The following is a 15,564-nucleotide window of genomic DNA, read 5'->3' as shown; positions in this document are numbered from 1 at the left end:
CTACATTTGATGAAAAGCTCCCCTGATGGCTCATAGAATTATTTAATCATAGAATATCTCAGGTGCAAGGTGGGGGTCAGGGGTGCACTATCTCAGGTGCACTGGGGTCAGGGCAATTCCAAGCACTACCAGAATGTATTCAGAGCAGCTCTTAATAAGAGAAGGACTTGGAAGCATTGGTGAATAAGAAGCTTGACATGAGCTGAAAATGCACACTTGTAATCCAGAAAGCCAGCCATATCCTGAGAGGGAATTCTGCACCTCTGCTCTGCTCTGGTGAGACCCCACCTGGAGTGATGCATTCAGCTCTGAGGCTCTCAACATCAATATATGGACCTGTTGGAGTGAGACCAGAGGAGGGCTGGGAAGGTGCTCAGAGTGCTGGAGCACCTCTCCTGTGAAGACAGGCTGAGAGGGCTGGGGTTGTTCAGCCTGGAGAAGAGAAGGCCCAGTGAAGACTTTACAGCACCTTGCAGTACCTCAGGTGGGTCTGCTGGAGAGCTGGAGAGGGACTTTATCCAAGGTCATGTAGTCATAGTACAAGAGGGAAAGACTTCAAACTGAAAGCGAGTAGGTTTACATGAGATATTAGGAAGAAATTCCTTACTGGGAGGGTGGTGGGGCACTGGAAAAGGTTGCCCAGAGAAGTTATGGCTGTCCCATACCCACTAAGTGTTCAAGCCCAGGCTGGATGGGGCTTTGAGCAGCCTTCCTTAGCTACTTAGTGCAAGGTGTCCCTGCCTATGGCAGGGGGGTTGGAAGTAGGTGATCTCTAAAGTCCCTTGCTGCTCAATCCATTCTATGAAATGATTCTATGATCCTGAGTTAGAAGGAACCCACAAAGATCATGGAAGTCCAACTTCTGGCCCTGATCAGGACACCCCAAAAGTCACACCATGTGCCTGAAAGTGTTGTCTAAACCCTTTTTGAACTCTGTCAGGCTGGTGCTGTGACCGCTGCCCTGGGGAGCCTGTTCCAGTGCCCAACCACCCAAACCTATTAGGCGTTCTAATATCCCAACCTAAACTTTGCCTGACACAACTTCCCTTGGGTCAAGGACGAACAAGGGCATTCCCTTGGGTTCTGTCACTGGTCACCAGAGAGAAGAGCTCAGTGCCTGCCCCTCCTCTTCCTGTCATGTGGAAGTTGAAGACTGCAATAAGGTCTTCCTTTCATCTCCTCTTCTCCAGGCTGAACAAGCCAAGTGACCTCAGCTGCTTCTCATACAGCTTTCCCTCAAGGCCCTTCACCATCCTTGCGGCCCTTCTTGGGAGGCTCTCTAATAGCTTTATATCCTTATATTGGGGCACCCAAAGCTGCCCCCAGCACTCGAGGTGAGGCCACCCCAGTGCAGAGCAGAGTGGGACAATCCCCTCCCTTGCCTGGCTGGCGATGCTGTGCCTGATGCCCCCCAGGACACGGCTGCCCCTCCTGACTGCCAGGGCACTGCTGGCTCATGTTCAACTTGCCATCAGCCTGGACCCCCAGGTCCCTTTCCATGGGGCTGCTCTCCAGCCTCTCATTCCCCAGCCTGTCCATACATCCAGGGTTGTCCTGTCCCAGGTGCAGAATCCAGCACTTACCCTTGTTGAATTTCATATAATAGGTGATTGCCCATCTTTCTGATTTGTCGAGGTCTCTCTGAGGGGCCACTCTGCCTTCAAGGGAGTGAACAGCTCCTCCCAAATTAGTATCATCAGCAAAATTACTTCGTATACCTTTGATTCTCTGTCCACGTCATTTATGAAGATGTTGAAGAGCACTGGTCATGAGTAGAGCCGTGCAGAACCCCACTGGTGACCGGTTGCCAGCCTGATGTCACTCCATTCACTATATACCTTTGTGCTAACCTGTTGGCCAGTTTTTTGTCCAACAGAATCCTGCTATAGGTCTGGAAGGGTCACGCAGAAGAGAGAGTAGTGAGAGTAGCAGAATGTTCACTTCATTATAGGAAAGGTCAAACAGTTAATGTAATGAGCTCCACAAAGTGGATAAGGGTATAAGTGTATAAAGATCATCAATGCACAGACTTAAAACACAGCATTGTAGTAAACTCCAGAAGCAGTTTCACTGACTTAAGAAAATTCTGAGTCTATGATGGCACTTGTCACAAGAGGCAAAAAAACCCTCAACAAACCCAAAACAAACATGTCCCCTGTGAATCCTGTTCCAGGTCCTTGACTGTAGAGGACTGCTAGGCACAGAGCTATTAGTATTATTAGCTTGAAATTGCATCTTGAGAAAGTGACTGAACTTGGAAAGCTGGAGAGAAGAATTCCACTGAGGAACCACAGAGCTGGTGGGGGACATAAAACCGTTCATTATTCTTCAGGTCTGGGGAAAATTACAGCAGAAGTAAAGAATTTATTTTGAAATACATTCTGGTTATTTCAGACACTAAGTGAAATTTGCACCAGCTGAATTGTTAGCATGCTTTTTTTCCTTAAAGGGAAGAAAATCGTGTAAAGTCATGGTACACATGGGGCGCATTCTTTTTTTGTTTTTGAAGTGAGATCTGAATTAGTGAGATCTGAATTAGTCTGATAAACTTAGGTTAAACCTAGTTTGGACTTTTGTAACTGGGAGCCATACCCTATACAATGCAGCAGACAACACACAAGCCATCTCTCAGGAGCTGTGATTAAGGATGTGGTTAGTGGCTCATTCCTGCCCCAGAGCTGAGCCCACCAGGAGCTCAGAGAGTTAGGAAGGAAATGCTCTTCCTTGATCCTGGGTTTCTATTAAGCTGATTTAATCACTCGAGCTGAGAATTGCTCCATCTTTGTCTCTAATTTCTTCAGAATATCTAGATGGCCTAAGGGGATACAAAAGTAATATTTACATGTATAATCATAAAAGAAGAGCTACTCCAGGCTAAATTTTGCCTTTTGATGCATATGAGTTGATGATAAAGGAGCGTCTTGGGCTAAAGAAGGAATCAGGTTTACATCCCATGTAAAGTCTTGGGTTTACTGCTGCAAGATTAAACAATCAACTTTAAATCAGGGCTTTATAGCAAGTGATTGTTAGCTTGTTTTTGTAGTAAGAGCCACCATTAAAGAATTTTTCAGTTGCTTTTTGAAGACACAAAAAGGGAGGGGCAAGTGGTTAAAGCACTTGAAATACAAGGCAGTAAATTTTATTGTATGAACACCTTTATTTCTGCTCCCTTACCAATTAGAGGGAAAATTTTACATTTTTTTATATTGTTGGTGAATTTAGGATTGGTCTTGAAGTGTCCTGCATTGTGGGAGAGGAAGAGTTGAGAATCCTTCCTGACCTATGGCAGTGGCTGCTCATTCTGGTTACTCTTTTAGAGAGACAACATGCAAACCACATACAAAGTGAGAAAAAACCAGAGCAAATCCTGTCACAAAAGTTACCGTCTTCCACACTGTTTTGGTTTTTTTTGAGCAAACTGTCTGGAGGAACATAGATTCATCACAGCTGCTTCAGGAACTGGCAAGCTTCTAATTATGTTTCACTGTTCTGGGTATTACTTCTAGGATATTTTTTGGATCACACATGATAAAAGGCGACTTTGACTTAGCTTGTTATTAGCTAAAAAGAACAAAAAGAACAGAAATAAGGCAGTGAATGAAAATTATGTAGGAGGGAGAGAGTGACTTCAGGAATCATAGAGTCATATTCTAGCCATTGCTGCAGGTGTGCTGCCAAGCTGAAGTAGCAATGGCTTGATGACTGCTGGAAGATGCAGCCAGGGTGGTGATGTTTGCTTCTTGGAGAAGGCCACTGTACCTTCCAGTGGCCTTGAAATAAATTACGCTCCTCCAAGAGGTATTGTGGCTTCATCTTGTTGATGGAATCAATCCATACATTCAAAGTTTCTGTCTCATGTCAAACCCTGATGTTGGCAAGGCCAGGAGTGTATTGTCTGACCTGTGGTTAGCAATATCACAAAGTAAGCCAGAGAGAGAACACAGGCAGATCCATGGCAAGCTTTTAAATGTAAGTTTTGCCACAAAAAGAGGTTTGGACAACTTGCATACAAAAGTAATTTCCACATCTGTATGTGCAGCTGGCTTGAGCCTGTGTGGAAGCTCATGCAGCTGGATGAACAGGACATCCTCAGAGTCTGAATTTGCAGCTACATATTAGCCCTCACTGACAAGACCAGTTGGGGGCTATCGCAGCCATGGGTCCAGTAGGTGTCATGGTGGTGTTTTGCAACAGCAGCTTGGCTGATACCTAATTTTCTGTTCCTTCAGCGGCCAAAGAGCAGCCTTCTTATGGTAACATCCCTCAGTCACTGCTTTATTAGGTGCAAACTTGGGGCAGAAAGACCTAGGGGAGCTACAAGTCCAGTCACACAGCTCAGGGAGCTTCTGAAGTAATAACAAAACTAAAAATTCCTTCAAATAATCTTACAACAGATTTGAATTTTTAAAAGAAACAATTCCTTAAACAGCTCTCTATATTCTGTTTCTATATAGACTTCCATTTGGAGACCAGCCTTCTTGTTTATCTTGCTGAAAATAGTTTTCCAGTGCTTCAAATTTTCAAGGGATTTTGAAAAGGTGAGGAGGAATTTTGCTCGTACTCAAGCCGTAAGAGAACTTTTGGCATTTCTCTTCACACTGGTGAAGAGAATTTCTGTCTCCAGTTAGGACCCATCTGAGTTCCTCCACTTCCCTGTTGCCCTGCTGTCCTTCATTCATATGCAGCAAGACATCCATTTTCACTCTTTTCTCCAGTTCAGATAATCTTGTAATCTGATAAAAAAGGCCATTATGGGGACTGAAAAATCATAAAAAGTGACAAGTCATGTCCCTTCCTGACTTTCCTGACATTACCTTTCACTCAAGCTGCCAGGAAGCAGCATCTGATTCCCTTGTTATCCTGGCATTTCCTCCGCATGACGAAGAAAAATCCTCTTCCTCATTACCAGCCACACATTGCATCCTGCTTTGCACCTGCTTCTTGTTTTCCCAATTATTTTCCTTACTTTAGTTTACAAGTCTTAATTTAGAAAGGAGTGAACAAATGTAATTCTTCCCAGATACATTTATTCTGCTCCTTACCAGTCCACTCAAATGCCATCCTCGCTTATTATTTTCCTTCCTCTTCTCTTTCTGTCTGCTCAGATCCACTTCTTTTCCCAGCCTTTGCTGTTTCACCTCTCCTCCCTCTTCTCCTTCAGACTGGTTGCTCCTGCTCTGTGGTCAGCAGTGGGATGATCAGCTCTGTTGTGTGGTACAAGGAAGGCTTGAAGCAGCAGCTCTGCTTTGCACCAGGAGCCTGGGGTGCCAGCCAGCCCCAGGGCATCGTACACCGTGTCCCCTTTGGGACCAGCTTCTTTGCATTCCAGAGGAAACCAACTGGTGATGGCTCACAGGTTTGATGATGGTGGTGGTGGGGCTCAGGCCAGTGCAAATGACCTGCTCTATTTTTAATTCCTAAGGCCTGGAGGAATGGAGCATCACAGAAATTGCCTTTGAACCGCTAGGAAAAAGCTGCAAATTCAGGGCAAATCTCAATCAATCTCACATGTCTCCAACATCTCATTCCTTGTAACTCCTCAGAACACCCTGGTGACAGACAGCTGTTGTGTGACAGTGGTCCACTCCCTGTGAAAGCTTTTCCAGGCGCTAATAACAGCGATCAAACTGTCTCAGAGCCCAAGGCAAATGTTTTGTTCAATATATACTGGCACAACTTAATACAGATAAGCTGCCTGTGAAACATATAACCTCAAAGGGGTTGCCATTTCTGTCTCAAAATTTCCCTTAATTTGATGAGAATAGCTAGTGACAAGCAGGGCTGGCTGTGGCTCTTGGAGGGACAGGCTCTGCAGTCCAACACGAGTGGAGGTGGTGGGGCTTGACCTCTGGCTTCTGTCAAGTGCTCAGATTCCTCTCCAGCCTTTGGCCTCTATGCAGAAAACGCCGTGATGTGGCTGTGACTTAGACAAGCACTGAACGCAAGTATGCCTTCCTATAAATTAAGCAGGAAGAAACAATAATTTGGCTGTAAATATCCTGACTGCTAAAGCAAGCAGTTTAATTACTGAATCTTGTTGAAATTCAGCTTCATTGAGAAATGAAGTTTAATTCTCTTCCCATGGGGGTGACTGCATTTCTATTCCCTTAAGGACCATGATAATTTTTCTTTTTGTGGTCCTCATAGTTGGTTAAAAATCAATTTTCTATATCCTAATTCTCTCTACATAAAATCCTGCTGTGTGCTAACTGCAGCCACCCCTTTGAGCCTAAATGCCTACTGTGATGACTTTCTTAGGTGAACTCTACCTCATAAGTGTTGTGTCATTATTTAACATGATCAAAAGCTATTAAAATGGGTCTGTATAATTAAAGTAATTAATTTAACTAATTACCTTTTTTTTCTGTAAGGAAAACACATATATGTAATAAAGTAGTGCTCTTGTCTTAATCTTCCATCTTATTCCTATACAAATCAAGCCACCCACATGTGGACCTTTTTCTCATTTCATAAAATTAAAATAAAACAATTTAAGAGGATCTAGAAATTCTCCAGGACATGTAATTAAAGGCTTGGTCTATTTGTCTGCCTAGCTTTCATAATCTACCAAATATTACTGCTTCTGGTCTAAAAGCTGGGGGATATGCTCTATGAGAAGGTCTGTACTAGACTGTGTTTCTTTCAGCCTAGCACACACCAAAATGTCTCATCTGCAAAAATTTGGGATTTTGATATTTAACATGAAAGAATAACAGAGGCTGAACCACTATTAAGAAAAAATATTCATTTGGTTTTCATTATCCACCCCACCTGTTTCCTCAAATGAACCCTCAAATCCAAGTGTTTTGACACTCAAATGCTGACATGAACCTGTGATTGTAAAGTTAGTGCATTTTTTAGCCGTTAAGGAGCTGTATGTTGTCAGTTTGTCACATGCTGTAAACTGGCACATCTTTATTGAAGCCAGTTGTACTCCGTCAACTCCATGCAAAATAAATAGTTGGTCCATTGTATTTGAAGTCTTTATCCAATTCTAATTAAAACCAAATAATTCTCTTGCCACCTTCCTGGAGAGCTAGATCAGACTGTGGGAAACAATGGGGGAAACTGTAATTTGTGTGATTTTTTAATGTCATAACCAAGGAATTATATTTATGCAAATGTCCTTGGCTAAAATCCAGCAAGCAGAGCTGGATTCAAACAACCTTCATCCCCCCAACTTCTGGGTCCCAGAACCAATGCAAAGAACTCTATAAAATATTTAAATTTCAGGTGTGAGGTCACTCATACTAAATGGCACTCCTCAGCTCCAAATGCCAACCAGCTGACCAGAGAGAAAAATTTAATGATGCTCATCTCTGATAGGATAAGAAAAATCTTAAAGTTTAAAATTTGTCCTTTCATCTTATCAACAAGCCATAATGGATGAAAGTAACTTGCTACACGATTCTAGTTCAGTGAGAAGAGGGAAAAGAAGTGTGACAATGAGTCATCTGGTACAAAGCATCAGAATTCAGTAAATAAAGCTTTTTTTTTCCAGGCAAACCACCTTTTATCTGATAAGGTCTGGATGACAGCTGTGTGTTTCCAAGAGTGCCATTCTCTATAGGCAAGAGAGCTAAAGAATACCAGTAAGTCATGGGTAGCCTACTTCTCTTGTGTATTACCTCACATGCTCCTTTTTTTTGGAGCTACTACCTCAGCAAACCAGGGGAATCACGGGCAGTGCACACACGTACAAAGCTGTTCCCCACCGAGACTGACCCCCAGACTCTAACTCATGTCCTCGGACTGTTCACTTACAGGCTTACAGTGCCCTCAATCAGTCCTACAAATAAAAACAAGGAACAGGGACTGCTGTTAATAAGAGGCTCTGATTTAGAAACCTCATGATTTGCTGCTGGCACAGACAGACAGGCACAACCTTGTCAGCCCTGCTAATAAACTTCAGTCACAGAGCTGACCTGCTGACAGGCTCCACAAGCTGATGGTATCTTGCAAAATTTAGGTAAAGATTGTTTCACGTGTCGATGCAGACAGCTTCTCTGTGATACTATTTTTAGATTAAGGTTTTTGTTAGAGAGCTAGCGTGAAAAGAGAACATGAGGAAGAGGAGAGGGCTGTGACATCAATATTTTCAAATGTTTCTCTCTTGCCCCCTGCTCCTTAATCTATGCTGAGTTACTGTTCAGTGATGGAGCCTTGCAACTCCCAGCAAGAAGTCATGGACCACCATATGGCAGTGCTGGATATTGAACAAAATATGCTTCATGGAAGGTGGCCCCGCCCCAGGAACCAGCTGTTTCAATAGAGGATGGAAGATAATGCATGGCTGCATGGCTGATGGAAGATAAGGCAGGCAGGGAATTGTGAACTAAATTACTTTAGGCTCAATGTAACATCTCAGCCCTGCTCTACACAGGGCTGCCCGTGGACACTGCTCTGCTGAGTCCTCACCCCTCATGAGCTGTCTGTGCCAAGGGCATCCACACTGCACATCACAGGATACAGCTGCTAAGGAGGCACCTGCCCTTTGCTGCACCACCTCTGGGAAGATCAGAGAATCAGAATTATAAAATACCCTAAGGAGGCAGAGACCACAAAGAGCATCAAAGTCCAACTCTTGTCCCTGCTCAGGACAGCCCCAAGAGTGACACCATGTGCTTGAGAGCATTGTCCAAGTGTTTCTTGAACTCTGGCAGGCTTGGTGCTGTGATCACTGCCCTGGAGAGCCTGTTCCAGTGCCCCAACCACCCTCTGAGTTAAGAACCTTTTCCTGATATCCAGACTAAACCACCCCTAACAAAAATTCAGGCCATTCCCTTGGGTCCTGTCACTGGTCAACACAGGAAAGAAGAGATCAGTGCCTGCCCCTCCTCTTCCCCTCATAAGAAAGCTGTAGACTGCAGTGAGGTCTCCTCTCAGTCTCCTCCAGGCTGAACAGACCAAGTTACCTCAGCTGCTCCTCATATGGCTTCCCCTCAAGGCCCTTCACCATCTTTGTAGCCCTCCTTTGGATGCTCTCTAACAGCTCTGTATCTTTCTTATACAGTGTTGCCCAAAACTGCACACAGGACTTGAGGTGAGGCTGCACCAGCACAGAGTAGAAGGGGACAATCCCCTCTTTTGACCAAATGGCAGTAACAGAGATATGAGATCCCTCTAGCACCCAGAGCACCTTGCATCTGTACAGGCATCTGTCCTGACAGTGGCCCACTGATGTCTGGATGTAAAAGGTTGCCTTCAGAGGTACTTGTGGTCTCCACTTTGGGAAATAAATATGTGTATTCATGCTGTCTTCCAGGTCCAAGGGCAGGCGAACTTCGCAGAGAGCTGCAAAGCCATGCACTACTGCCCAAGCCACACGTTGGGGCTGTTTAAGGTATCTCAAGTGACCACTATAGCATGCAGGAGGTATGACATACCTCAGTTGTGCTGGGACCACCAGTGGGACACACTATCCTCTCCAGTGGTATCCTGACCACTCCATCACCCAGTGGGACACCACTGATGTGTGCAGGAAATTTATTCACACACCTTGGTCATACTGGTCATGCACAAGGTACCCTTGGTGTATCTCAGCACCGCCTACCTTGATGATAAACTTGCCACCAGGTTGGAGGAAACCAGTAGTTCATCTGAGGCCATCCAGGTCCTTCACCCAAACTGTGCTGAGGCATTAGGGACCCTGACAGCTCACTGTGATCCTCACAAGGAACAAGAAGAACACGATCTCTGTGCATACATCAGCAAAGTCCTCTTTCTTTATAACCTTCTAGATCACTCTGCACCATGACCAGTAACACCTACGTTACTGCCTACCTTTGAGATTCCTCTTTCTCTTTCCATCACTTCCAACTCTATCCCTTCTAATAGTTTTCCCTTCTCTGTCCCCTCTCTTTTCACATGGCAGACTCTTCTGTCCCTTCTCCACCAACGTGGCTGGATTTACCAGCCCTTCTCATGGAAATCCTCTCTTTATAAGAAAAAAATGCTAATTCTCTTTTGAACTCTTCATCACCTGAAGCAAGAGGTGTAGCTCCATCCTGTGAGGAACAGCTGACTGACTGGGGCATCCAAAGATCTCTCTCCCCAGCCAACATTTCCAAATGTAGGTTTTGTCCTCTTCATATAGATACTCCAGCATAAGGGTGAGCGGGAAACCCAGCAATTTGCCTTATTTGTGCAGCCTCCATCACTGGTGGGTAGCTGATTAGACAATTGCATTAATTCATCTATATGTATTAATACAGAATCTTCTGGAAACCTAGGTGGTTTTACATGTAATTGTCTCTCTCAGACCTTTGTTGAAACATTCCTTGCTTTGCTACAGCTCATGACATGAGCAGAGTGTTTGCAGGGCCACCCCATGCTTTGGTGTAGAAGCCCCTCCTGAAAATGGACCCTTCATGGGCCATAATGTCCCCCAGTCTTTGGAGAAACTCTTGGTGGATGCATGCCCTTCTGCCACCATCAGGTTTATGGCGTGTCCATCCAGAAAAGCTGAACACCTCTTGAGTGGTGCTGCAATATCCTTCACATTAAAGGCCATGCTGTGCTCTCAGTCCTGGTGTGACCATTTAGGCTTTGAGCAGGGAATGTTGGCTTGGAGTGCTCAGCTGGAATTTGCCAGGAAAGGATGCAGCCCTGCAGATTTTTAATGGTGCAGTGAGGTAAGTGCTGGTAATAGGAAGAGGAAGGCTCAAAAGGAGTATTTACCTGGCAATATCCCTTTAAACCCATGACTCATCATCACAAGTGCACTTCTGATTCTCTTTCCATTCATGTCTCAAGGACCAATACCTCAGTTCATGAAAATTTTAGGCAGTTGCTTTTCTGCGTGGTATTTCAAATTCTGGCTAATGGATGTGGGTAGCACAGATGACTTTGTTATGAATGAACAGTGCTCTGGTGAATAAGTCCATGCACTTCTCCAGCTCCTCACCAGAACATGTGAGGCTGTGAGTGGGTTTGACAGGGTCAGACTTTGACATCTGAAATGGAGCAATGATGGAGCAGCTGCTGCTTCATATGTTTGTCAGCTGCAGCCTCAGAATGCAAAACAACCTGGATTTCAGGGCTCTTGCTTTAGAGAGAAAACCCTTTGAGTAAAGGTGCAGGTCTAGGCATAATGCAAGATCTTATCCTACATTATTGCATTGATTATTGTAATTATGTCCTTTCAGGACACTTTCAAGCTACACTCTATCCAATTATAGCTGTTTTAAATACCTTTGTTCTGTACATCATGTGGGGCTGGAGAAAGGAGGTAGTACATGTATTTTATTTAGTTTCTTGCTTTTACAGTAAGGCTTTTTATGGCAAGAGAGTTGGGATTATTCATATTCCTTATTTCACCGATGGCTATATATGAAGCTATCTTCCTGTGCACCATGCCAAAAATGTTCTTATAAATGTGTTCCTGCAGTGCAGAGTGTCCAGTTTTATATAGGGATGAATAGACCCTCTGCACCCTTGGCCCGTTCTTTTGTGATGGGCTTTATACATTGAATCATCATACACTTCATTTGCAACAGAACACATGAAATTGTGGCATCACTGAAGTCCACAGCAGCAGTAAAGATGACTTCAGTGATGCCACAGATATTCTCCTTGAATATCTACATATGTTGATCAATAGTGTTCAGAGGAGCTAAACCTCCTGGGCTTATTATGCAAGGAAGCAGCTTTTCTAGAATTCTTTCTTCCTCCCTTCTTTTCCTTCCTCCTCCTTCACAATTTGGGGTTGATTTTTTGTTTGTTTTTTGGTTGGTTGGTTGATTGGTTGGGGTTTTTTGTTTGCTTGGTTTGGGTTTTTACTTGCCTAAACTTGAAGACAAACTTTCAGCACCAAGGCTTTAATATGTCCAAAAATGGATCCTCCTTCCCTCTGTGCAGAGGGTGAGAGCAATACTGATGTGTAGTTTACTTCCACCACCTCTAATGGATTTAAACAATAGCTTCTTTTTATCCGTTCATGGAAAATTATCTCAGACTGGAAGAACTTCCACAAAAGCCATTCACAGACGAAAGTCACATTATTTACAGTTCTTTAAACTGCTTTTCCACCCCACATAACCTCTCCTGTCCTGTCCTGTCCTGTCCTGTCCTGTCCTGTCCTGTCCTGTCCTGTCCTGTCCTGTCCTGTCCTGTCCTCTCCTCTCCTCTCCTCTCCTCTCCTCTCCTCTCCTCTCCTCTCCTCTCCTCTCCTCTCCTCATTGGAAATACCAAATTTTCCTCCTAGGAGGCCTAGTTTTTTCAACATACCCTTGTCAGGATGAACATGCTTCATCCTGTTGCCAAGCTTGTGATTGCTTCATATGTAGACATAATCAAGTGCTCTCATGCTTTGCTGAGCCAGGTGTAGTTTTACAACCGAAGCATCAAGTGTCCCTACGAGATTTCATTTAGCTCTGCTAGAGTACCAGTAAGCTGGCTCTGGGTGCTGCAAATCACTTGTGCCTGCTCTGACCTGTTATTCCTCCTTCCCAAGCTGAGACCCTCTGACCCTTCTGCCCTGATTCTGGCAGCTCTGATGGCCTCTCTGAATCAGCCCCATTGGTTGCAAATGCCTGCAACCTCCCCGCTGCTGAGCAGTGGATTTGCCAGACAGGTCTCCCACCATGGCACAGTTTGAGGTATTGGTGATTCCGCTGGGACAGAGGGAGAGGAGGAAAACAGGCCTGTACTGTTTGGCAGCCTGCTGGGTAAAGCCTGCTGGTTTAACAAGGAAAAGAAAGGGAAAGAGATTATTATCCACTTTCTTTTTTTTCCTAAGTTTTCCCTCTATGCTTTCAAAGAATGAAGGTCAAAATTGAATGCCAGCATTTCCTGTACATTTATCAAGTGTCACCAGGGAAAAGAGCCCCAGGTGAGAGTATGTGGATGTTCCATGCTCCCTGCTGGTCCCACTGCTCAACTCTCAGTGGTGCTGGCCCACAGCAGCTAGTTTGTGTAATGAATTCCCACAGCCATCCCAGACTTCAAGTTGCGTTTGGGAGCATCAGCCTCGAGTTTGTGTTGTTATGAGTTTATGTCTCCTGGTCTCTGAGTCATTGCTGATGAATATTCGGGTGTTTGGAGCCTCATCCCTTGCACACATATGAACACTTTCCAGCAATGTTGCTGAGATTTGCAACCAATCCTTGTTGACTAGATCATAGCCAGAACCGAGCAGAGCTAACAAAGAAGGAGCAAATTGGCATGCTGCCATAATCCAAACATCCTGATAGCCAAATTCTGACCTGCTGACCATAATGCTTCTAGAGTCAAATACTTCAAAATTACATGTACCTTTGCTTTCTCCTGCATAAAAATACTTATTTCTAGTCAAAACCAGAAAAACATAAAGCCCTACAATGTCCAAAAGCTATTTCTGGGACATGTCTGGAAAATACCAACTTAAGACTTCTTAAGTCAGCATGAATATAAAGTTTCAGTAATTCAGGAGGAAGATATAGGATACTAAAATGTTCTAGACTCCCTGAACTTGTGGGTTTTTTTCCAAAATTGACGATAATTGTGATAAATTTTTCTGTTTAAGCTCATGCAGACCTCCTAGTCTCTATAGTTGCTCTTCTTATAGTAGCAGGCACTGAGATCCAGTATGTAAATCATGTTGCAGACTCATTAGTGTTACTGCTGCTTGGTTGCTAGCTGAGACACCAGTTCTGATTTAGGGTATTTTGACACTTAGCAACAAACTAAGCTTTGTGAGCAGGTGGCTGAGCCAAAATAGTAGCAGAGTTCGCAGTTAGCTGAAATAATAACAAGGAATTGCTGGTCAGAATATGCTTTCTTTCTTGATTTATTAAAACAGCCTACAAAAAACTAGTTTGTGAAGGATCCACTCCCACGAGACACCTGCTTCAAAGCCACCAGAGTACAGGTGTTTTGCTTTGCACACAGAGGAATGGTCACCACACCCCGAGTGTCCAACCACGTGGTGGCCAAAGTAACCAACAGCCTGCATTTCTTGCCTACCCAGGAGATTTTTGACAGCTCAGTTGTCAACTCTCCCAACAGCTTCTTGCACCTGCAACCCTAAATACACCCTCCTTCCCAGATCTACATTGCTGTTCTCTGTGCCTGAAGGATTGGAAGTTGTCTCAGATGGTCTCTCCCAGCCATGGTGTGGCAATTCCCTTTCTATCACTCCACTTACACTGTACAGAGAGGGTAAGGACATCCACCTTTCCTTTGAGGGTCTCAGTGATACCTTGGATCAAGACCTCCTCCCACTGTTCTCCAACCAGTCTGCCAAAGTTGGCTGTCACCTGCCCAACTCCACAAGCAAAACAACTTTCTGGAGATAGGATAGAGCTGTCACTGTGTGCAGTGTCCACAAACTTTTGCTTTCTGAGAGGGAAGGAGACCACTTCCCCTCACATGAGACCCTCTCAGTATGTCAGATAGCCAGATTAAAACAAAAGAACAGCCAAAAAATCAGAGCAGAGACCAGCTCTCCACTTCGAACAATGTGCATTTTTACTGTCTGGTCACTTTTTGTTCCTTTCATGCTGCATATTTGTAGTCTAATGCAGGGTTTTGAAACCCATGGCTGATGGTCAGACACAGCCTGAAAATTAATCTGTTCTGGCCTGTGGCCACTTAGTTTTTAAAGGCATGACTGCTGGTTGAGTCGACAGCATGAGCTCCTGGGGTGGCTGTCCAGCAGTGGTTGAAAGGGCAGCAGAGCTCTTGTCAAGAGAGCAGATCCCACCCTCAGGGCTGGAGGATGGCACTTGGGGAGGTCCAAACATCCGTCTGCTCCTCACAACTCCGTGATTTCACTGCGAGGCTGTGAGCAAGCCTCTTCCAGAGCTCTTGTGTTCTGCAAAATGGGGCTAGAAATAGAAATTTGTCTCATGTGTGAGACTTGCCATCTGTTTGGGAACCTTGCTAGCAGGTTCACCAGCTGAAAGTTAAGTGTTGAAGGCTTTGTATGGGAGGATGAGAAGGTGTATGTATGTGGGGGGGACTGGTTGGTGTGGTAGCCTTGCAAAGGTTCGTGCAGCAGTTGTGAAAGCAGTGGAGGGGACTGGAGGCACAGCCTTGGTAGAGATGCTGCAGGTGCCTCCAGTGTGCTGAGCTGGACACAAAGCTCCACACTGAGGCTCACAGGCCAGTGAGTGGTAGGTACTTGGTAGCTTCATTATGGGCATGCAGCCTGAAACACTTTAGAGGGCAAAACTTATTTTCAGAAGGCAGAGGAACATTCTCCAGGAAAATAAGCTTTCTTGCAGCATGAACTTGCAGAAATTGCTAGTCACTTTCTATAATTCTGCCAGTTTACATTTACAGATCATTATGTATAAAGAACTAAGTTTTAGTAACACTTGCAGAAGAAATCAATGAAGGTATTGCAGAGAATTGTGATCCCAATGAGGAAATAAGCTGCAGAAGAGGAGTAATTGTTGACAAGCAAGAAGCTTTTCCCAGAAAAATACCACTGCCATTATTAAGAAAGCATGAGGAAAAAAGATATATATAATGCAGGACATGAGTGAGTTGTCTGGCTTAGGGGAAAAGGTAAAGGAGAATTGTTTTGTAAAAAGTTATTTTTAAGATGCAAGCAGGTCTTTAAAGCACAGGCAATAATTT

This window comes from Aphelocoma coerulescens, chromosome 2 (genome assembly GCF_041296385.1).
Source record: "Aphelocoma coerulescens isolate FSJ_1873_10779 chromosome 2, UR_Acoe_1.0, whole genome shotgun sequence".
Lineage (NCBI taxonomy): Eukaryota > Metazoa > Chordata > Aves > Passeriformes > Corvidae > Aphelocoma > Aphelocoma coerulescens.
The sequence above is the reverse complement of the archived record's forward strand: the minus strand, read 5'-3'. Positions refer to the sequence as shown.